The sequence below is a fragment of the Mchenga conophoros genome, linkage group LG11 (genome assembly GCF_057382185.1).
Source record: "Mchenga conophoros isolate Kocher_MC1m ecotype Shallow Benthic linkage group LG11, M_conophoros_male_GT1.1, whole genome shotgun sequence".
NCBI lineage: Eukaryota > Metazoa > Chordata > Actinopteri > Cichliformes > Cichlidae > Mchenga > Mchenga conophoros.
Window position 1 is genome coordinate 3,000,031 of NC_140536.1, and position 25,157 is coordinate 3,025,187.

Genomic DNA, 25,157 nt, shown 5'->3' on the forward strand with positions numbered 1-25,157 from the left:
TGAAAAAAGCCAGCTCAGTGCTTGGCAGGAGGCTCGCTGGTCTTACATAGGACTGTGGTGGAGACCCCCGAAGCCCCAAATAAAGTCTCTCTATCTTACACATTTAGCTAAAAAAATGTTTTTTTCTGTTCATCCTGTATTTATTGCATTTTTATTCCCAATTTCAACTTTTTTTTGTTTATTATTGTGTTTGCAGTCACATGGTTTTATTATATTTTCTTCAAGGAGATAAGCAGAAACATTTTTAAGTAAGTAAAATTATATTTATTTAGCAGCTTTCAAGACAGAGATCACAAGTGCTTCACAAAAAATACCAGAGCATTTAAAAGAAAGCAAACAGAAGAAAGTTAACCAAATGCAACTCCAAAAGGATGGTTTTTGTTTTTTTGTTGCAGCAGCAGCCCGCCTTTTAACAGGTACCAGGAAATTTTGCCATATCACCCCTGTCCTAGCTAGCCTGCATTGGCTGCCCATAAAGTACCGTATTCAATTTAAAATATTACTTCTTACTTTCAAAACTATTAATAAATTAGCGCCAAGTTATCTTAGTGAACTTCTCAAACCACACACTCCTGCTAGAACACTCAGATCTGCCACTCAACTACTTCTGACCCAACCCAGATCTCGACTGAAGTCCCGGGGTGACCGTGCGTTTGCTCTGGCTGCCCCGGTACTGTGGAACACCCTTCCTCTCGACCTCCGCGCATCTGATTCCATTGCACTGTTCAAATCACGATTAAAAACCCACTTATTCAATCTTGCCTTTCCCTCTAGTTAATATTTCTTTTATGATTTTATATCACGCACTTTTATGCTCATTTAAATTCTTGTTTGCTCTGTACCTGTTGCTTTCCTATGTATTAGTGACAGTTATCTGCTTGCATATTTAGTACTTGCTTTGGTCCTATTTCTATTATCCTCCTCATATACTCTATTTTACTTGTTAAGCACCTTGGCATACCCTTGGTTTTTAAGTGTGCTTTATAAATAAAGTTTATTATTGTTTTTTTTTCTTTTGCAGCACGGTGGCACGGTGGTTAGCACTGTTGCCGCACAGCAAGAAGGTCCTGAGTTCAATTCCACCACCAGGCCGGGGTCTTTCTGTGTGGAGTTTGCATGTTCTCCCCGTGTTTGCGTGGGTTCTCTCCGGGTACTCCGGCTTCCTCCCACCGTCCAAAGACATGCAGCTTGTGGGGATAGGTTAATTGGATAATCCAAATTGCCACTAGGTGTGAATGTGAGTGTGAATGGTTGTCTGTCCCTGTGTGTTGCCCCTGCGACAGACTGGCGACCTGTTCAGGGTGTACCCCGCCTCTCGCACTATGACAGCTGGGATAGGCTCCAGCGCCCCCTGCGACCCTGAAAAGGAGAAGCGGAAGGATGGATGATTTTTGTTTTAGTTAAGACCATCCAGCAAAGAATATACAGAGGCTAAGACAAATCAAAAAGAATCGGGTGTTGAACAGAGATAAAAATGTCCTCAGAATAAATAGAAACAATATTTAAACCCAAAGTAAAAACAAGGTCCTGTGTGTGTCCTTTGTGTTGTGTGGGGCTGGACACATGCTGGCTAAAATGAAAAGAATCCATAATGCTGATAAAACCTCTGGCAAAGGGGTTGGTGTCATCATCAACATGTATGATTAAAATATAAGTAATACATTCAATATCAACAACTATAAGCAGTCTGGACAGCTTCATAGTGGAGAATAAGAAGTCAATGAACTCCAAAAAAAAGCTACTGGGCCGAGTGGACGATACACCACAGCATAATAAAAAGGATCCTTATTCTCGGCTTTAATCAGCTCTAGTTCAAACGAAGGAAAATGTCCAACATTCGCTGAACGGCAGGAGAAACAGCCGTGAAAAAACCCCACAGCAAGACCTCCTCCATGACCAGACACCCGAGGCTTGCTGATGAAGAAATAGCTGTGTGGGCAAAGTTCAATGAGGGACAAATAGTCTAAGTCACTCTGCCAGGGCTCAGTCAGAAATAAATAATGATTTTTTGGGGGGAAAATATCAAATAATTCAGCAAGAAAGATTTATTAGTCATGGATAGGCTATGGCCACACCCTCTAACAGATCATTACATGAAGGAACCTTTTAAAAAAACAAGCGCGCTCATGCTCTTACGTGCTGCACAATAATGTTTAATATTTAGTATTTACTGTTATATTCACATAGATTATCGTGATGTTGTTTATTATATTGCTCTCTTTTTTCCTTGTTTTCTCTTTTTTCTTTCTCAACAGGTGATTTCTCCCCTTTCTTTCCCCCAGTCAAGTCTGTCCCGTGTAGTAAGTGAAAATAAAATAAAATAAACAATAAAAGCAAAGGTGAATCATATAGACCAGGGTTCCCCAATCTCAGTCCACGAGGGCCGGTGTCCTGCAGGTTTTAGATCTCACCCTGGGTCAACACACCTGAATCACATGATGAGTTTATTACCAGGCCTCTGGAGAACTTCAGGACACGTTGAGGAGGTGATTTATCCATTTAAATCAGCTGTGATGGATCAAGAAGACATCTAAAACCTGCAGGGACACCGGCCCTCGTGGACTGAGATTGGGGACCCCTGATATAGACCAATACAGCAAGGCTGGGATGGTCCATTTGGTAAAGTAAATCCGTTGGGCATCTTTCTTTGCCTTTAGACAATAATTCTGATGGCAAAAGAACCAAACGGGACAGGCAGTCTCGTCATGCATTGAAAAGCACCAGGGTGTGCGAGGTAGAAGCCTTATTATTAGCAGGATCTCGAGTTAGGGGGTGCAATTACTCAGGGTTTGGGCCAATTCCACTCACCGCATGATCCCAGAGACCCGAGCCCTGTGTATCCAAGCAGGGGCGTGAAAGACAAATTCCCCTCCATGAAAATTTTCTGAGTACAGGAAACAAGACACCTCGATGTTGCGTACCAGCCACACCCCGCTGCCAGAACAGCCTGAGGTTCACATGGACACCTGCTCTTCTCCCTCGTGGTCTGAGGACACTGCTGAGGTCGCCGGACAAGGATCCAGCCACCGGCAGAGGATGGAAAATGCCGACACAAGAGGATGAGGCCCATCATTGAAGATAAGTTAGATAACAGCGTCTATCATTGATACGGAGCGCAAACAATAGACCAGGACAAACGTAAACACCGGTGCCATCACTCTTATGACCACGTTTTTAAGACTAAGAACTAGGAAACATTTACAGATATGCAAAGAAACTTCTTGGGACACTCACAGCCAACTGGATGCGATTTACAGTTTTGATTGATTTCAGCCAGTCACACAGAACGACCATTGCCTGCTGCTTAGCTGATGGCACATTTGAAACTGACGACTCTCACTGGTGGACTCAGTTTTCCTCTCTAAATCTCTTGTATTTATGGGTTTAAAACGTGTTTTCATAACTTGCCTCCCCCTCTCTCAAACAAACATATGGCATTGGCTGAAATGGATGTGCACACATTTTCAAGTTGGGTTTTTTCCCTCTCTCTTTTGTACTTTTTTGCAAAAGTGCTTTAGCTCACCCTCAATCTTTTAATTCCCCCCATGGCTGAAGAACCAGTCTTGTTCTTAAATGGCTACTCAGTTTACTGAATAAGATCAAAGGTCATAAGGGTCATGGTCTGTCGGTCCTCACCATCCAACCCTTTTTGCTATGTTATGTTCTCTCCTGGATTCCTGCTTCCCTCTGTGTAACAAGGCAACCTTTTGTAGCTTGATTTACAGTGAAGATGGAGACTAAGACAAAGTATGGTGGAAGCAAGAGGTGTTTATTTGCCTACATATATCTAAACCATGACAGTCAATAGCAGGTCAAGCCTTCTAACAGCAATCACTCCTCTGTCTAATGACAGCCTTAAATACTCTCAGCTGTTAAGGACTAAACCATTATTTACTCTCAGGTGAGTTTACCAAATTCTAACATTCCACAAACATTGTACAGTACACAATCTCAATAAATGAAAATACACATACAGGGAGTGCAGAATTATTAGGCAAATGAGTATTTTGTCCACATCATCCTCTTCATGCATGTTGTCTTACTCCAAGCTGTATAGGCTCGAAAGCCTACTACCAATTAAGCATATTAGGTGATGTGCATCCCTGTAATGAGAAGGGGTGTGGTCTAATGACATCAACACCCTATATCAGGTGTGCATAATTATTAGGCAACGTCCTTTCCTTTGGCAAAATGGGTCAAAAGAAGGACTTGACAGGCTCAGAAAAGTCAAAAATAGTGAGATATCTTGCAGAGGGATGCAGCAGTCTCAAAATTGGAAAGCTTCTGAAGCGTGATCATCGAACAATCAAGCGTTTCATTCAAAATAGTCAACAGGGTCGCAAGAGGCGTGTGGAAAAACCAAGGCGCAAAATAACTGCCCATGAACTGAGAAAAGTCAAGCGTGCAGCTGCCAAGATGCCACTTGCCACCAGTTTGGCCATATTTCAGAGCTGCAACATCACTGGAGTGCCCAAAAGCACAAGGTGTGCAATACTCAGAGACATGGCCAAGGTAAGAAAGGCTGAAAGACGACCACCACTGAACAAGACACACAAGCTGAAACGTCAAGACTGGGCCAAGAAATATCTCAAGACTGGTTTTTCTAAGGTTTTATGGACTGATGAAATGAGAGTGAGTCTTGATGGATGGGCCCGTGGCTGGATTGGTAAAGGGCAGAGAGCTCCAGTCCCACTCAGACGCCAGCAAGGTGGAGGTGGAGTACTGGTTTGGGCTGGTATCATCAAAGATGAGCTTGTGGGGCCTTTTCGGGTTGAGGATGGAGTCAAGCTCAACTCCCAGTCCTACTGCCAGTTTCTGGAAGACACCTTCTTCAAGCAGTGGTACAGGAAGAAGTCTGCATCCTTCAAGAAAAACATGATTTTCATGCAGGACAATGCTCCATCACACGCGTCCAAGTACTCCACAGCGTGGCTGGCAAGAAAGGGTATAAAAGAAGAAAAACTAATGACATGGCCTCCTTGTTCACCTGATCTGAACCCCATTGAGAACCTGTGGTCCATCATCAAATGTGAGATTTACAAGGAGGGAAAACAGTACACCTCTCTGAACAGTGTCTGGGAGGCTGTGGTTGCTGCTGCACGCAATGTTGATGGTGAACAGATCAAAACACTGACAGAATCCATGGATGGCAGGCTTTTGAGTGTCCTTGAAAAGAAAGGTGGCTATATTGGTCGCTGATTTGTTTTTGTTTTGTTTTTGAATGTCAGAAATGTATATTTGTGAATGTGGAGATGTTATATTGGTTTCACTGGTAAAAATAAATAATTGAAATGGGTATATATTAGTTTTTTGTTAAGTTGCCTAATAATTATGCACAGTAATAGTCACCTGCACACACAGATATCCCCCTAAAATAGCTAAAACTAAAAACAAACTAAAAACTACTTCCACAAACATTCAGCTTTGATATTAATGAGTTTTTTGTCTATTTATTTGTCTACTTTTTCTATATAATCCATCATACAAAATGTAGACATACAAAAATACAAAAGTCCCTTTTTATAACTTGTTTTATTAGTTTTAATCTTTTAACTTTATGCATCAAGCAAAAACTTAATTATATGCAACATTCTCTGACTGGAAGAAATGTGTTTAACATTTAAACCTATTTTCTGCACATTCCAGCACATAAAATATATATTTTGTGTTTACACTCACAAATAGATGCAAGTAAAACACAGCAGAAAATAAATAAAGTCAAAGACTTTCTGATGGCCTTGTGAGGATTATCACCACTTCTGGTTTAACTCTCCTTGCCTCTGATGGCCCTCAGGCTTTTATTCGAGGCTTTGTCTTGTCTCTCCTGACATCTTCAAGTCTTCCTGAAGCCTTTTTGCCATCAGTTTCAATCTGTATCCTTCTCACTAACTTCTCCTCCCCATATTCTCTTCACGTATTATGTCAGTCTGTCTTTAACGTTGAGCTGCAGCTAATGTCATGTGACTCCACTTTGCTCTGTAGCTTCATCAGACTTCAATCAACAGCTACTTCCTTACTTACATCTTTTCCTTTCTTTTCAACTCTTATCAGTCACTCAATGTTTAAATTCTTAGTATTTTTTAAAAACTGCTTCTCAGGTGGGGTATCAGCCCCTAAATGATGCTCAGATCACACTTTTGGAATAGATGCTGCTATTTCTGCAACCAGATTTCCTCAATATTTAATGACTGAGCTGCTGGTCATCATCAAGCTATTTGTCGTACATCAGTTTTGACTCTGATGTCATATTTTTACCTCAAAAAAGTCCTGGAAAGCCATGACATGGAGCTGGTGGTGGTAACAAACTCTTTTCCATTTTTATCCACATTTCTGTTCGTCTTTACAAAAACTTTGTTCTCTAAACTTTGTATAATAGCCTCTCCTGGCCTCCAATTACCTCTGAGCCTTATTACAGGCTCTCTTCTTATCTCTCTTTATGGACTGATAGCTCTCAAGCCTTTGTTTCATTGCTGACTTCATTACTATACTCCAGTCATTGTCTTGCCCACCTTGTGTGAGCTAATCAGCTCCCATTCCATATACTTTAAATCTCACTGCTCTTCTGTCATCCTGCCTGTCAGACTCTCATTTGTGTAACCTTTGTCTCACCGCTTTCCCTCAGAGCTCCATCCAAGCCTCCATCTTCATCTCTGGGGGAGTCCCATCCTAAATCCTATCACTGCTGGGATCCTGTTGTGATTTGTCCTGCTAGAAGGTGAAGCTCCGTCCCAGTCTCAAGTCTTTCACAGACTCCAAGAGGTTTTCTTCCAAGACTGCCCTGTATTTGGCTCCATCCATCTTCCCATCAACTCTGACCAGCTTCCCCGTCCCTGCTGAAGAGAAGCCCCCCCAGAGCATGATGCTGCCACCACCATATTTGACAGTGGGGATGGTGTGTTCAGAGTGATGTGCAGTGTTAGTTTTCCGCCACACATAGCGTTTTGCATTTTGGCCAAAAAGTTCCATTTTGGTCTATTTAAGGCAGCACAACTGATCAGATGAGAAGTCAGCTCACCTGATCAGTTGTGCTGCCGATGTGGGCTTTGCCTGGGCGGGGTTGGGTCTGGGCGTGGCAGTCCTTTTAATTTTTGATCCACTGAGTTTTGTAACTTACTTGGCCACTGGTAATATAAAGAAAAATCTTTATATTGGTATTCTGGTTTATTGCCGGTTTACAGGACGGTCCTTTGTATTTTGCTGGGATAATCATAAATTGTAGCTGAACTGATAAACTATACAAAGGATACTTCTTTGCTCAGAGGGCAGGAAGACGCTTCCTTATTTGGTCTGTACCGGTCTGAACTGAGAACCTGCTGACACACAAACCTTTTTCCTCTATATAAACTGTTGTCTGATGAATAAACCTTTGAGTTGATTTTGGGAAAGCAACCTGAAGCAGTCTGTGTTTCCTTGTTCTCCCAAGCTACTCCCGGCGCTGTAACTAACCTGCTGAACGGCATACCTGAGTGTTACTTTGAATAATTTTGAATCTTATAGGGTAAAGACAAAACTCTGCTTATAGGTGCCCACGCCTCGGAGGAAACCCGATCCACGGAGAAACCCGGGACCGAGATTTCTTTCAACTTGGTGTCAGAAGTGGGATCCGCTGACAAGAAGAAGAAGAAGAAGAAAGTGTGTACATTATTGTACTTTATTGAGCCCCGTGGGGAAATCCCTCTCTGCATTTAACCCATTCACTCAGTGAAGCAGTGGGCAGCCATTGGGCGCCCGGGGAGCAGTGTGTAGGGACGGTACCTTGCTCAGGGGTACCTCTGGGTAGCTGTTAAGGGGAATCGAACCCCCGACCTTCCGATCCCCCAAAGGTAAATACGTGTCTTTTATATTTATATGGGACTGTATTATACCTTTCTCAGTGATCGATCCATAAAGAAACGGGATATGCTGATGAAGTTTTACTTAGTGGCCCAGATAAATGGGATACACTGACGACTTCCTTAGTCCCCGAATAAAGTAAATTAAAAGCAGAGAGACACAGGAAGTTGCCTGTTGTTTTGCGAGAAGTTGCTCGTTAAGTGAGAAGTTGCTTACCAAAAACAAAAAACAAAAATTGCTAGCAATAAAATTAAAGTAACCTCAGCTGTGCCTCAGCTAAAAATACTAACATAAATCCTTCAAGCGTGTAAACCCCTCTGGAAGTCACTGAACATGGGTCAGAATAATTCAAAGATCTCAGACAGATCCAGAAGAAAGTGAGAAACTAATGTATGCAAGAGTACCACCTGCCCCAGCACAGCAGGGAGGTTTCAGAGGACAGAAAGATAAGAGTAGAGATGTGTGTTTTTGCTGTGGAAAGATAGGACATTGGTCTAGGGCGTGTCAATTTGCAGCTTCCACTAGAGCACGCGCGCCTCAACCACAAAATGCAGGACAAGCTCCTGCCACTAGGCGTCAGCAGAGCTCTTCCAGTCAAGGTAACTGGCAACAAAGGGAAGCATGCAATAATGGCCCCACATCTAGGCTGGAGTCTTACAACCTGAATTTTAATCCACAAGGTAGACAAGCTAGAGGTGCAAATTTAGCTCAGTTTTCCAGCAGCCGCAGACACCCAGAGCAAAAATGAATTTGTGTATTTCATTTAACACAAAGGGTGAAATGTTTGCTGACACTGATAACAGCTTATGTTTTTTCTGCCCTATGCACCGACATCATGGAGAAGGAACAGCCTCTGTGTCAGCTGGACGCCTCAGCAGAGAATGAAAGCAACATCCTTTTTGTCCGGTACTCTATGTCACACACTGTGCCAAAAAAACGTGTACAGACGCCACTACCAGGTAATCCCATGACTGGGAGCCACACTTTTGTCTCTCTCACACTGTTCAACAACATGATAACTGCTCACACCAGTGATTTATTGACTGCACACCTTATCACGCACAGCTGAAAAACAACAAGCCAGTATATGTCAAGCAATATCCCATTTCCGCCGAAAAAGCCGCAGCCCTTGATGTCATCATAGGAGATTTATTGATTACAGGAGTAATAAAGCCCACAGTATCTCCATATAACACTCCTGTCAATCCTGTGCCAAAGCCTAACAAACCTGGCGTATGGCGTTTCATACAAGACTTAAGGCAAATTAATGCAGTCATTATGCCTCTGCCACCTCTCAGACGTTCCCAGCATATTGACATCCATTCCATCCACAGCTATACATTTTACCGTGGTGGACCTGTGTTCCGCTTTTTTTCTCAGTGCCTGTGCATGAAGACACACAGCCGATATTTGCATTCACACATAGAAATAAGCAGTACACCTGGACACGTTTGCCACAAGGCATGGTAGATAGCCCTGCTGCTTTCTCAATGGTGGTCCGTGCTACCCTGGACAGCTTCACTCCTCCGGAGGGCTGTACTGGATGACCTCCTCCTCTGTGCTCCGAGTGAGGAATTATGTCAAACTGCTACACACATGCTTCTCCAGCACCTCCAACAGACTGGCCACAAAGCATCGGCAAAGAAAATGCAGTACTGTCAGACTTCTGTTCAACATTTGGGATTCACACTGTCTCACGGAAAACGTTCCATGACTGCAGACAGGGTCAAAGCTGTGACCTCCGTCCCTCAGCCCACTACACAGAAGGAAATGTTGTCCTTCCTGGGCATGGTGAACTATTGCAGACAGTGGATACCAGACTGTTCTTTTCATGACCACATTCTGCGTGACTGTTGTAAAAAAAGACAAGCCTCCTCGAATACTGTGATCCACAGAAATGACTGCCTCTTTCAATGCATTAAAAGGAGTGCTGACCTGCGCCACTCAAAGGTGCTGCCTGTGGTTGTTCAGGGAATGCCGGCCTGCCTGAGGGCGGTAGCAGCTTGCTCTATCATGATAAGGGACTGCGAGAAGCTTACACTCTCACATGACACTATTCTACACACCAATCACCAGGTCACGACCATTCTAGCAAACATAACTACACAACATATGACTGCACAACGTCGCTCAGGTTATGAAGCTACACTGACTTCAACAGCAAATCTCACTATAAAAGCAAACAGCACACCCAATTCGCCAGCACACTTACTTATTCGTATGCTGTGTTCCTCTGACCGACAGGATGGTTCAGACGAGCTTGACGTCCATGACTGCATGACACGTATACAGGAATCCACAGCATCACGTCCAGATTTAGAGCAAACACCAATCCCAGACTCAGCCACGGTTTATGTGGACGGGTCCTGTTCAAAACCAAATGACAACTCATTTCTTTGTGGCTATTCAGTGGTGACATTGCCTGACATCATACTAGAGGCTCACTCATTACCATTTCACTCAGCACAAAAAGCAGAGCTCATGGCTTTAATACGCGCCTGTGAGCTACATGTGGATAAGCGTGTGACAATTTACACGGACAGCCGTTATGCGTTTGGTGTCGTACATGACTTTGGCACATTGTGGAGACAAAGAGGATTTAGATCTGCTGACGGAAAATCAATTGCTAAATTCTGATTTTGTTCAAAGACTTTTGCAGGCTATACAGCTGCCATCGGCCGTTGCAGTTGTAAAAACGAAAGGACACAGTACAGCTGACACAGACGAAGCAGCAGGTAATGCTCTAGTAGACGTGACTGCCAAGGCTGCAGCTGCATCACAGCTCCCACCTCCACAGGAAGTATTATCTGTGCCCCTACAGTTGCCACTTGTTACACTCCCAGACTATTTAGAAACAAATGTTGATTTAAACTTTATACAAGAGCAGGCCTCTGCATCTGATTACACCTATTGGGAGGATAATGACTGTACCTTAGATGACAGAGATGGCCTATACAAAATTTTGAGGGTTTGATTGCCCTCCCATATTCCCTGATGCCAGTCCTTGTCCGACATTTTCACTGTGTGAGTCATGTCGGACAAAGAGGGGTAATAGGGGCAATAAAACCAAGATTTGTAATTGAGAAAACATCACATGCAGTAAAAAGCATATTAGCAACCTGTCTAACATGTGCACGAACTAATATAGGGAGACCAAAAGCGAAACATCAGCATTTATCACAACCAGATTTTCCATTTCATACATTATGACTCCATCCGCAGCAACCAAATTATCTCCATTTGAAATAATCATGGGAAGACCATTTCCAACACCATGGTCAGCCTCCAGAGGGGCACCGCTATTGGAAGGGGACATAGACACTGCATTGTCCGACTATGTTCACAACCTGGTAGAAACACTGAATAATAACTATCAGAAAGTTTGTCTCTCTCAGCCTTTCCCCTCCACAGTTCCACCAGTGGAGACAAGGAGATGCGGTGTTGGTGAAGTCGCTAAAACCAAGGACACTCGGGGAGGCCGCGTTTTCCAGCCCCCAGACTGTACTGGCAGTGACGAAGAACCAGCATCCTCACAGACGGACAACCTCAGTGGATTCATGCCAGCAGGGTTAAGACCAGCCCAACCAGACCATCTCAGGCGTCGGATCAAGCAGACGACGTCTCCGGCGAGCCAACGCCCGGATCCAAAACACCTACACACACGCAATCACTGATTAACACACAACGCCTGAAAGAGCCAAGACTCAAAGAGCTCTTTGATGCTTCACCTGAACAACAACAAGGTACTCAAACATCCAGCAGGAACAGAAAGCCGAGAGTACCACATGATGTCTAATCTGATAAAGCTAGACTCATTTCATCCTGATAATGGAGAAAATGAAATGCCCATTGTCATCATACGACGCTTATTCAATGTCTCTCGAACCTGGGACCAGGCCAGGAGACAACTGAAGAACTGTTTTTCTTATATATTTTCTTATATATTTAGGTTATTTATCATATCTATCGCATTAACCTTAGGATTTTTCTTTGCTATTTTGTATTGTAAACTGCAACCATGTTCACATTTCTGCAGGTCATATTTTGCTGACAATACCTCGTGCTCTATTTTGCGAGACACCTACTTAATACGCTCCTCACAATCAGTAAATAGCAACATAGATGCCACTAATAAACCATTTTATGCGCCCCCTAGAGCAGGAGTTAACTCCTGGTATGAAAATGCCAGAACAGCCGCTCGTGATTTAGGAAACAGTAACTGTTATGTCTGTTCAAAGGGTAATCCAGAACAGGTTATAGTAGGATACCCCATATCCAGTTTCCCCCTCACTGAGGGACTAGAGAAAATCGGCAGAGATAATGCTCTCCTTAAAGACACTTTACAGTTGACTCTGAGCCCTCTCGACTGCTTACTTAGACACACACACCAACTAACCCTGAGACTCCATTAGGCGAATTATTGAAGTTATCTGATGACACCGCAGGGACCTGCGCCCCAATGAAACGCCCTAAGACTAGGTTAAAGCCCTCACTACCCCTAGGACAGATCCCTTTCCATTTTAATACTAGTATGATATGTCTGCGCAGACTAAAGTTAACGGGCCCAGACACACACATAGATTATACAAAGGATAACTATACATTTTTCTCTGACTCCCCAGGTGCACGCTGTAATGAGACATGGCTAGCTGTCTCTGTGGCTGAAGTTTTATCATATCTGGAGGAACACACACACAGTTCAAGTTCGAGCGGAGAATCGATCATTGTTCCCCCAGAAGGTGTATTAAATGATACTGACTGGGGGGAGTTAGTTAAATCACACATGGTCACGCGCCTAACTAGACCAATCCCACATGCTTATTGGATGTGCAATAATACTCTTAGATTAGCTCTACCTGTTAATTGGACCGGTACCTGTGGTCTAGTAACTTTAGCCCAAGAACTACTAATACAACAAACCTCTGATCTGCCTGTATCCAGCAGACGTACAAAACGCTCCGCTTACTCACATAACGTTTACAGAGATGTTTGCTGTACTTTCATTCCCAATAATACCGCCCCTAACGATTCATTCACACAAGCTATGAATAGACTTGAAGCATTGAAGATAGAACTAATTGCCAATACAGGCCACGGTCAGTGGCTAGACAAGTGGCTGCAGGACACGTTTGGAAAATGGAAGGAACTAATTGTAGCCTTTGTAACCGTTGCAGCATGTATTATTTTGTTTTTGATGATTATTGTCTGTTGTGTGATACCATGTATACGCTCTCAGAATTTTTGATATTAAGCTTGCTCGAAGGACCAGTTACATTTATGATTTGTTTTATGTTTATGATTTGTCTTTAGATTATATTATTACATTCTGTCTTTATACTATGTTATCATTTCATGATAAAAGGAGGGAACTGTTGTGATATTTTGATACCATGGTAGCATTTACAGGATATTGTTTTATAGTGATATTATACAGGAAAACTGTTACTCAATAAGGCCCATTTACTAGTTGTTTTTCTCTTTCTCTGTGACCCAAGAATTAATGTGTAAGAATCACAGGCTGGTACCTCAAAGTCGAAAACACCACAGAGATCACTTCCTTACTCCCATCCTCCCTTCTTTATCTCCTAGAAAAGAGCTTGTTAAAGGCCAGGTGGTTTGTTTCAGAATTCACTAATGAAAGAACTCTGTATTCTATGTCTAGGAGTGTATTTCGCTGGGATAATCATAAATTGTAGCTGAACTGATAAACTATACAAAGGATACTTCTTTGCTCAGAGGGCAGGAAGACGCTTCCTTATTTGGTCTGTACCGGTCTGAACTGAGAACCTGCTGACACACGAACCTTTTTCCTCTATATAAACTGTTGTCTGATGAATAAACCTTTGAGTTGATTTTGGGAAAGCAACCTGAAGCAGTCTGTGTTTCCTTGTTCTCCCAAGCTACTCCCGGCGCTGTAACTAACCTGCTGAACAGCATACCTGAGTGTTACTTTGAATAATTTTGAATCTTATAGGGTAAAGACAAAACTCTGCTTATAGGTGCCCACGCCTCGGAGGAAACCCGATCCACGGAGAAACCCGGGACCGAGATTTCTTTCAAACTCTATTAAATTTTCCAATATTAGAGACTACATTACCCACCATGCCTTTCACGTATGATTCAAAGGTGCTTAAAGACACCCTGTCACTCACACTTTGATGGTTCAGGTCTGACTCAGGTGACTCCTGCTCAGGTGATGTGGCTAAATGAAGTTGAGCCAGTCTTTCTTCCAGACAGCTCACTGTACCTGCAAACACAAATCACTAACCATCAGCAAACCCAACACTTTACTCTCAGCTACTACTTTATAACACTGTTTTTCTGCATTCAAACTCACCAAATCGATCGATAATTCAGCACGGACCATCTGCAGCCTGTCTCATTTGCTTTCAAAGTGAAAGACCTAGCTAATGCGTGATAGTGGTCCGATGCCTGGAAGGCAGGACTAATATTGCTTCTAAACAAATGAAACTATTAACACCAAATGTGATCCACTCTCTAACTTTAGAGAGAGGATCAGAGAGAGAATCACATTTCGCTTTTCAAAATAAATATTTTTTCAAAATAAAAGGGTGAAAATGCATTTATACAAATAAAAAGATTTGTACAAATCATTTATACGAATAAAAAGAGCCGTTTGACGATAAAGTTCAAGTCCTCACTCGAAGAAAACTGAGGAAGGGTCTTGGAAATCTGGACCAGGGTGCCTAGGGTCCTAAGGCTGTAGGTTATATACTATTAATTAAAACTTTCCAATCACCAACTTCTCACTGTTTCTCGATGCTGACTGATTCCTACAGCAAACTGTACAACACCAAAATCAAGATGTTTTTGATAGATGATGTACTCAGTGTTGAAGGGGGCTATGTGAATGGGAAGGTTACTGCCAAATGACCTGTACAAAGCTCATGCAGGGTCAACCTAAGAAATGACATGGGGCTGCCTCGCCTTGGAGTTGACTTTGGACTTCTGAAATCCAAGAAGTCCAACAAATCTTGATATTAATCTTCCAAATGCAAAATTGAATATGAAACAACCCCAGATGAAGGGACATATCAGGCCCAAGGGTTAGTGCTCCAAAGGTGGAACTCAACATGCCCAAAGTAACAATGCACAGCAGCATCTGAGATCTTCAGGTCATAGTATTGATGATCCTTCATTGTATTTCCAAACACCCTCACGATCTCCGGAGAACCGCCTCTTCCTCGTCCCTGTCGTTGGTCCAGGCTTGTGAGGGCGGGGGGACAGCGCTCCACGCTGACATTGGCACATATGATGCGTCTTCAAGCCAGTTTTCAAACGTGGAGGAATCGTGGATGAATCTCGGGAGTCAGAAGATCGCCCAGAGTCAGGGTTCACACGAAGGATATCAGTGTGCTGGATTGAGGGCTTATGTATTGTGTTGGGCGTAATAAAGCGCCGTTACTCAGACATCACATTCACACCGCCCTTTTCTTTGATGTTGAATAGTGACCACTGTGAAAAGTTCTAATGTACATAAAGTTTGTCTTTTTCTCAATCTAATTGTTTTTTCATAAAAACATGATTATTGAACAATGAACAAAATGAGATTAAATATTTTATTTGAGCAAGCAGACAGGCACCAACAGAGCCGTGTGAATAATCACCACATAACGCAAGATATGCAGCTTTAAAAAGGTTGCCTGTTGTCCTTTTTGCCACTTTTCCAGGTATCTTTATATCCACATCAAGTTTCATGTTTTTTTTTAATGTTTATCTTTAGTTTCCCCGGTTTGGGTTAATGTTTAGCTTCACCTTTGCCTTTGTTTTTTAATCTTTTATCATCCTCAATAAATGGCTTACGGAGCCCCGCAGGGGACATGGGAGAAAAAAAAATTAAGACGGACTTTTGCGAAATCTCGCAAAACTTTTGCGAGATCTCGCAAAAGTTTTAGCCGCCAGCTCGAAGCCGACCGGGAGGTCGAGGCACGATGTGCCAGGAAAGCGGTGTTCCTCCCGGCTGTAGTAGGTCTCGACCTCCCGTTAGCTTCGAGATGGTGGGTGTCAGATCTCCGAAAACGTCGGAGCACTTTTGCAAATATGCGATGTCTTGTAAACCGAGCAGATATCTGACGTTTACACAACTACATTCACGCCTCAAAATATCTTAAAAGTGTATTTTGTGACCCAGAAAGAGTAATATTACAACTAAGTAGCTGCCGCCATTGTTGGAATTCAACTTTTGCGAGATCTCGCAAAAGTTTTGCAAGATCCCGAGTTTGTTTTGCGAGATCTCGCAAAGGTCCGTCTTAATTTTTTTTCTCCCATGTCCCCTGCGGGGCTCCGTAATGGCTCGCTTTCTGTTAACATTTACGTTTTTTTTCCATGTTCCTTGGTGTCTGCATTTTGGGTCCACTCCTCAAAATCATACAGTGTGCTGCTGCTACTGTGACAGATCACACAGCAAATTCAAAAGTGTTAAATGTTTTGGTGTTAGTAGTCTTCTTGCATAAGTAGAGTTAATTTTACTCTAAGTAGAGTCACATTCTTTTAATGTAACTCTGAGGTGTAAAATGATAGTAGTTAAAATCGAGTGTTAAAAATGAGTGTTTCTCTGTCAAATCTGGAGGTGTTACAATGGAAACATTAACCCTTGACCTCTTAACTCTGAACTCCTACAGGGGCTATGACACCAACAGAGTAAATTCACAGACTCCGCCCCCAGCACGGCTCCAATCGAAGCTGAAGTGAAGCCGTTTCAGAACATTTTGCTCTACATATTTGAGTTGTTTGCCATGCTTGGTAAGTCATTTTTTCAAAGATTGTTTCAATTATTATTATTAGCTTTTACTTCTGTGGCTCTTTGGAGTTGAGACAAAGCTGTGTGGAAGGCATTAGCCATGTTGCTCGCTGATAGCATAACATTCTGTTTTAGCTAGCTGAAAGGTATTGTTTGCGGGCAAATACCACAGCCTTGAAAAAAGCTTGCATGTGAATTTTCAGTCAAACTTTTGGTCAAATACACCTAAAACAATGTCTAGAATGTGAAATGTTGGTATAATGGTGCTACTTGAAGCCTGAAAACGATCGCCCATAAAAAAAAACCGAGCAAACAGCAGTAGCAGGCGTCCTGACTGGGTTCTACGTTAGCATAGATCCCTCCAGAGTTTTGTGCACACGGTTTAGGTAAAAATGAAAAAGGTTGAGGTTTTACATTTAGTTCAGTATTACCTGTTGCCTGTGTCCTTGTCTTTTGGGAAAATACTTTACACAAGTAATGGCTCAAAGAGGATTCCTTTTTTTTTCTGTGCTGCAATTGTTTACTGGATTATTTGTGCCATTAATTAGTGTCAACTAATTTTTATTCAATCTCCACACAGGATATGCTTGTGAAGATGGAATATGGGGGAGAGCAGAAGTGCGTTGAAGTTCCACAAAGGGATGAATGAAGGACATGCATATTGTATTGAAGAAATAAGTGATGAGATGCTGTTATTTGCATTTACCATGTCAGACCTTTTGATAAACACAATTCTAATGAAAGTGAGAACATGTACACTGTTACATCTTTCAGATAATGTTTTGAAATTGTGGTGCACAGTTCAGAATAAATGTTTTTCAAAAACCATTGCATCTTTTTAGTAAATGTTTATTTCCAAAAGAAATTTCTAGAAGTTCAGAACAGTAAAATTCCCGCTTTTTAGAATGAATTAGAAGATAACTCTTACGTAGTTAAACTAAAATACTCTTTGAGAGTTAATATATAAACTCTTAACACCAAGTGTTAAATTATCAACTCCAGACAGATTTGGTGTTTAACACTAAATCAGAGTTAACGTACCAACTCTCCAAAAAGAGTTAAATTAACACTCTCTGGTGTGGACCCATATAGACACTTTAATAGTGTTGAAATCAAATCCGACAGTGTTAATTTGGAAATGCTGGATTTGCTGTGCAGGGAGGGGCAGGCATCTGCCGGCACCAGTTTGGGTGAGAGAAGGAAGACAGAACAAAAGACATGCTGTGAGAGCCAGAGATGAATAAATAGTATGATGAAGTGTACCCAGAGGTTGCCCTTTGTTCAAAATTAAAGTCTACAAATCAATGACATCACACTGGCCCATGTTTATATACAGTCTATGATTACATGTCATTGGGATCTTAGAGCTGCCGTATGCAAAGCTGCAGCTTTAGAATTTAGGTTCTAATCCTTTTTTTCTTCCTTTGCTTTTCTCAGCCATATGTTTTTTTTCTCCCTTCATTTCCTCTTATTGTCCCTTTACATACTCTTTGCCTCGCTCCAGTCTATTGCCAGAATAGCACACCGAGCTTCAAGGAGAGTGAAATGAATGCCATCGCCATCACCATCACCTCTCTCTTTCTAGTCCCCGTCAGGACTCTTGCTGCAACATTTTGGATTAACTGAAGTCTTTTCAAGGTGTTTTTAGGACATCCTGATAATAATGAATTACAGTAGTCCAGTCTAGAAGTAACATATGCATGAACTAGTTCTTCAGCATCACTCTGAGACAGGATAAAGCAGTGCTACATACTTGTTTAATATGTGCATTAAAGCACATTTCCTGGTCAAAAATGACTCAGTTTCCTCACAGTGTTACTGGAGGCCGAGGTAATGCCTATATGATTGGCCTATAATTAGCTAAGACTGCTGGGTCTAGAGATGCTTTTTGAGTAAAGGTTTAACTACTGCCAGCTTGAAGGCCTGTGGTACACAGCTGATTATTAGATATAGGTTGATTATATTTAAGAGTGAAGCATTAATTAATGCCTCTCCGTGAATCGCTACCTTATCGTGGTGGAGGGGTTTGTGTGTCACAGGGATCCCAGGGGCTATGTTGTCTGGGGACCTTTGCCCCCTGGTAGGGTCTCCCATGGCAAATTGGTCTTGGGTGAGGGACCAGACAAAGAGTGACTCAGAAGACCCTTATGAGAAAAACATCGAGGGAACAGTTTACCCTGCCCGGGATAGGGTTACCGGGGCCCCGCCCTGGAACCAGGCCTGGGGAGGGTGCCCGAGGGCGAGCGTCTGGTGGCCGGGCCTTAGTCCATGGGGCCTGGCCGGGCACAGCCCGAAAAGAGGACATGGGTCCATCCTCCCGCAGGCCCACCACCTGCAGGAGGCGCCATAGGGGTTGGGTGCATTGTGTGCCGGGCGGCGGCCAGGAGCAGAGGCCCTGGTGGACTGATCCCCGGCTGCCAAGGCTGGCAATTGGGACATGGAATGTCACCTCTCTGGTGGGGAAGGAGCCTGAGTTAGTGCGTGAGGTTGAGAGGTACCGGCTAGATATAGTCGGGCTCACCTCTACACATGGCTTGGGCTCTGGAACCAGTCTCCTGGAGAGGGGCTGGACTCTGTCTCAGGCTGGAGTTGCCCCTGCTGAGAGGCGGCGGGCTGGGGTGGGTATTCTAATATCCCCTCGGCTTGCTGCCGGTACGTTGGGGTTCTTCCCGGTGGATGAGAGGATTTGCTCCCTGCGCCTTAGGGTCGGGGAACGGGTCCTGACTGTCATCTGCACTTATGCACCGAGTGGCAGTTCAGAGTACCCAGCCTTCTTAGAGTCCCTGGGTGGGGTGCTGGAAGGTGCTTCACCTGGAGACTCTGTTGTCCTGCTGGGAGACTTCAATGCTCACGTGGGTAACGACAGCGAGACCTGGAGGGGCATGATTGGGAGGAACGGACTCCCTGATCTGAACCCGAGCGGTGTTTTGTTATTGGACTTCTGTGTAACTCACAGTTTGGCCATAACGAACACCTTGTTCGAACATAAGAGTGTCCATAAGTGCACGTGGCACCAGGACGCTCTAGGCCGCAGGTCGATGATCGATTTTGTAATCGTATCACCAGACCTGCGACCATATGTTCTGGACACTCGGGTAAAGAGAGGGGCTGAACTGTCAACTGATCACCACCTGGTGGTGAGTTGGATCAGGTGGCGGGGGAGGACGCTGGACAGACCCGGTGCACCTAAACGTGTTGCGAGGGTGTGCTGGGAACGTCTAGCAGAGGCCCCAGTCCGCAAGATCTTTAACGCACACCTCCGGCAGAGCTTTAAAAGCATTCCGAGGGAGACTGGGGACATTGAGTCCGAATGGACCATGTTCAGCATCTCCATTGCCGAAGCTGCTGCATTGAGCTGCGGCCGCAAGGTGGTTGGTGCCTGCCGTGGTGGTAATCCCCGAACCAAATGGTGGACACCAGAGGTGAAGGGAGCCACCAGGCTGAAGAGGGAGTCCTATCGGGCTTGGTTAGCCTGTGGGACTCCGGAGGCAGCCAACAGGTATCGACAGGCCAAGCGGAATGCGGCTTGGGCAGTGGCTGAAGCAAAAACTCGGGTGTGGGAGGAGTTCGGAGAGGCCATGGAAAAAGACTTTCGGACTGCCTCGAAGAGATTCTGGCAAACCGTCAGGCGTCTCAGGAGGGGAAAGCGGTGCTCTACCTGCACTGTGTATAGAGCTGGCGGAGCGCTGCTGACGTCGACTGAGAAAATTGTCAGGCGGTGGAAGGAATACTTCGAGGACCTCCTTAATCCCACTGACACGTCTTTCGAGGAGGAAGCAGAGTCTGGGGATGAGGGGAATGACCCGCCAATTTCCGGGGGCGAGGTCACTGAGGCAGTTAAACAACTCCTTGGTGGCAGAGCCCCTGGTGTTGATGAGGTCCGCCCCGAGTTCCTGAAGGCTCTGGACGTTGTAGGGCTGTCCTGGTTGACACGCCTCTGCAATGTTGCGTGGAGATCAGGGGCAGTACCTGTGGACTGGCAGACCGGGGTGGTGGTCCCCATCTTTAAGAAAGGGGACCGGAGGGTGTGTTCCAACTACAGGGGGATCACACTCCTCAGCCTCCCTGGGAAAGTCTATGCCAGGGTGCTGGAAAGGAGAGTTCGTCCGCTAGTCGAACCTCGGATACAGGAGGAACAATGCGGTTTCCGTCCTGGTCGCGGAACACTGGACCAGCTCTTCATCCTCTCCAGGATACTTGAGGGTGCATGGGAGTTTGCCCAACCAGTCTACATGTGTTTTGTGGACTTGGAGAAGGCATTCGACCGTGTCCCTCGGGGTGTCCTGTGGAAGGTGTTGCGGGAGTATGGGGTGTCTGGCCCATTGCTACGGGCCATTCGATCCCTATACAACCGTTGCAAGAGCTTGGTTCGCATTGCCAGCAATAAGTCAGACTCGTTCCCGGTGGGTGATGGGCTCCGCTAGGACTGCCCTTTGTCACCGATTCTGTTCATAATTTTTATGGACAGGATTTCTAGGCGCAGCCAAGTGGTGGAGGGCTTTCACTTCGGTGGCCTCAGAATCTCATCTCTGCTTTTCGCGGATGATGTGGTTCTGTTGGCTTCATCGGGTGAAGGCCTCCAGCTCGCACTGGAACGGTTCGCAGCCGAGTGTGAAGCAGCGGGAATGAGGATCAGCACCTCCAAATCTGAGTTCATGGTTCTCAGCCGGAAAAGGGTGGAGTGCCCACTCCGGGTCGGGGATGAGTTCCTGCCCCAAGTGGAGGAGTTCAAGTATCTCAGGGTCTTGTTCGCGAGTGATGGCCGCGACCCGGCCCCGGATAAAGCGGATGAAGATGGATGGATGGCATTAATAATGGCAGGACTTCTTTGAGCAGTCTTGTAGGAATGGGGTCTAAAAGACACGATGATGATACGATGAAAGTAATTAGTGAAGTTAACTCAGAAAGATCAATTGGAGAAAAAGACTCTAAATGAATGTCAATGATACTGAAAGTAGCTGTAGATAATGTTACATCTGTGGGATGATTATGGGTCATTTTTTCTCTAATCGTTAAAATTTTATTTGTGAAGAAGTTCATGAAGTCATCACTAGTTAACATTAAAGGGATGGTTGGCTCAACAGTGCTCTGACACTTTGTTTGTCTGGCTACAGTGCTGAAGAGAAACTTAGGGTTGTTCTTATGTTCTTCAATCAGTGATGAATATTAAGATGTTCTAGCTTTACGGGGGTCTTTTTAAAATTTTAATCTGAATTTCCAGCTGAGATGGACAAGGCTCACCATCAGGCTTTCAAATAAATTAAAACTCTGTATTGATCTTTGTTTAATTAATAATGTGCTTCAAAGGCTCTGATAGTTAGTATGACTCAGGGGTGTTAATTCATTTAAACTTACATAATTATCCTGCTGTAACCAGGTTTCAGTAAGGCAGAGTAAATCGATTTGTTGATCAATTATTAAGTCAAGGTGCTGTTGAGGACACTGTATTGTTCGTTCTTTCTTTCTTTCTTTCTTTCTTTCTTTCTTTTATTTTTTTACATTTAAGCAGTGTTGGGTAAGTTACTTTAAATTAGTAACTTAGTTACATTACTAGTTACTTCCATCAAAAGTAACTCAGTTACTTCAAGTTACTCGTTACTTTCAAAGTAACTAGTTACTAGGGAAAGTAACTTTTACTCAGACTTCTCTTGTTAATGTGTTGCTAACTGGATACCCAGCAAGAGTGCCAGTCTTCTAGCTTGCTTACTTGCCACAAGTGCACTGTGCCACCTACCAACAGAAAGGAAAAGATAATGTGCATATTTCCACGAGAGAAATCCCACGCCTGGACCGTCATTGACTGCTGCCATGATTCTAGCCTACGTCACAGAGTCATGTGCGCCTTTTACATCCAACACAAAAACTGCAGTCGTGGTGCTTTCGATTGTACTCAGAACTCAGAAATTCTGCCTTCTGAATAGGAAGATGTAGGTAACAGCAGACTGCAGATGAGCTGCATACAGGGCTGGACTGGGACAAAAAATCAGCCCGGGCATTTTGACTAGAGACCGACCCACCATTATAGCAAAAATCATAAAGCCTTTGAATGAAAATAAACACTGCTGTGACAGTGATGTTCACTGTTCTGATGGTATATATGCATCAATCTATCAATCGTTTGTTGTAAGACTCAGATAATTATTTATTAAAAGCTAGACATTTGAAATGAGAATAAGAAAATATTTCTTTGTGCCCCCCTCTCCCTGTTAATGCCCTACCTGGCCCCCTGGCAACACTTTGCTAGACCCGCCCCTGCACAGTTACCAGCTGTCAGCTACCTAAAAAAGGATCCTGGTGTTATTTGTCTCTCAGAAACAGTTCATAACTTCAACTCATTCATGTCACCTAAAAGGTAAACCTGTTTCTCCATCACCTGTTCAGCTCTGATGATCCAGTAAGGACATCTCCTGGTTTCATCTTCATGTTTCCAAACCGACATCATGACCAGCAGCTTTGCAGCTGTGGCTCCAGCAAACATCAGCTGATACTAGAAATTAATATTAAATAAATTCTAACAACAGCTGATCAAGCTTAAACGTGCTGCTGTTGTTTAGCGCTACATCCGCTGGTTTCCTCTTTCTGGCGCAAAGTGGACGATAAATAAACAAGAGAGAAAAGCCGATCAGCTGATCATTGATAAGTTTCATGATTAAAGTAGAAACAGGAGAGGGAGGGTGAGAGGATGAGAGGAGAAGAGGCAGCTGTGCAGTGTAACGACAGAATAACTCCAGCTTTGTGTCTTTTTCATTGTAGCTGAAGTCCGGGACAAACTGTTCCTTTTCACCTCAATAAGAAACGCGTAATAATTTCTCTGAATACCAGACGATTCCGTTTTTTACGGGACGGTTGGCAACTCTAATAATTAACCATATGAACAAAATAAAGTTCCACATCAGTAACATAGCACCACCCAGCTGTATAGAAACTCCGTCATGCTAGCTAGCACGCAGTACAGAAAAAGTCAGCACAACGAAAATAAACTCCACCTAAACTTGGTTTATATCTGACCCAGAGAGACTGCAGGTCATAACTTCTTACCTGAAGTTCAGTTCACCTGACACTCGGACCAGTGGCCGCTTCGGGTCTCTCCTCCTCCTGCATCCCCTTTCCTTCATCCACCTGCTGGCTTCCACCACTTGCTAATGTTACTGAATCTGTGGGAGCTCCGCGATAGCCACCACACGAAGTAACGAGTAACGACCCTATCTAAATCCCAGTAACGACTAACGCGTTCCTGGTTTTGGCATAATAACTAGTTACCGTGCTCGTTACCACAATAATAACGTAGTTACTGTAACACGTTACTTAATAACGCGTTAGTCCCAACACTGCATTTAACAGTGGCCTCCCATGGACGAACGTGATAGAGCCTGCCTGAAACTAGGAGAAAAATTGAAACGGGAGCGGCATTCAGGGAGGGAAACGTGGGTGTACGGGGCCTGTGAAATGCGACCCAGGGGTACTCTGGGACCCCCGGGGTCCGGAGCTGCCCCGAAGGGGAGCACAAGGGTTAAGTCATGTTTTTGCTGGTTTTTAGTTTGTTTTTTTGTGTTTGGGAGCTGACACAGTCTCAGTGGAGATGGGGTGTTATGGGGATAACAGGAGGAGAGAAGCTGCAGAGGTGTGTGAGACTGCAACTGATTGGGGAGGGGACCAGAGAAAACTACAGTCTGACATTGTTTTGGCAAAGTTACACACTGATTCAATATTGATTTTAGTGACATCTGATTGATGTAACCGGGTGTCATTATTGCTGATGTGAATTATACTTTTACTGAATTCAGGTTTACCCTCAGTGTCGCCTGCTCTGGCCCCTGGAAGACAATTGACTATGGTTGCTGCTGTCTTCACGTGTCTCAGAACGGAATCAGCAATTACCAGAGTTTGATCCCTGGCGGGTGTGTCGCCGAGTGGAGGAAACAGTTAGACACATGAACACGTTGGTGGTGTTCCAGGACTTCTGTTTAAGACTATGCTCCCTCCTCACCGTCACCCAGCCATCATGTTTTCCCGTCTGCTCAGGATAACCTGCTGGGGGACAGTTAGCAGGGCCTACGCCACCTTCCACTGCTCCTGCTACAGGGGCCTGACCAGCTACAGGGTTTTCAAGGGTGGGATTTCGAGTGTCCAATTCAGCGATCCAGGCCTCCAGAGCTGCATAAAGGCTACATTTATTACAAGTATCATTACTGCTCATTTAAAAAAACAGAAAGCATAACTCTTCTCCAGAGTCGGAGCAGTCTTCCACAATAATTGGGTTTGACATATCAGGTTAAATAAAGACTGCTGAGGAGCAAGCATGGCTTGGGCCCATCTCAGAGCTCACCCTTGCAGCAGGATAACCATGAAAGAAATTTTGCACAGTCTGAGGAATAAATTCTCCTTTGTTGATGAAACACTAGGAAACACTGTGAGGAAACCTCCGTTCTTTTCACTGGTAAAAACTTCAGGGGCCTCTCCAGAGGTACAACCTCCCTGAGCTGTGCTGCTGACCATGCCCATCGTTTTATGACCACAGTATACTCATTTTATAACAGATGTGAATCCAGCAGATTATCTTTGG

General features: G+C 44.1%; 1 pseudogene; it reads right to left on the bottom strand.

The window, feature by feature from the left end:
- Positions 1-23,928: 23,928 nt before the first annotated feature.
- Positions 23,929-24,791, bottom strand: LOC146563446 (uncharacterized; annotated as a pseudogene).
- Positions 24,792-25,157: the final 366 nt, after the last annotated feature.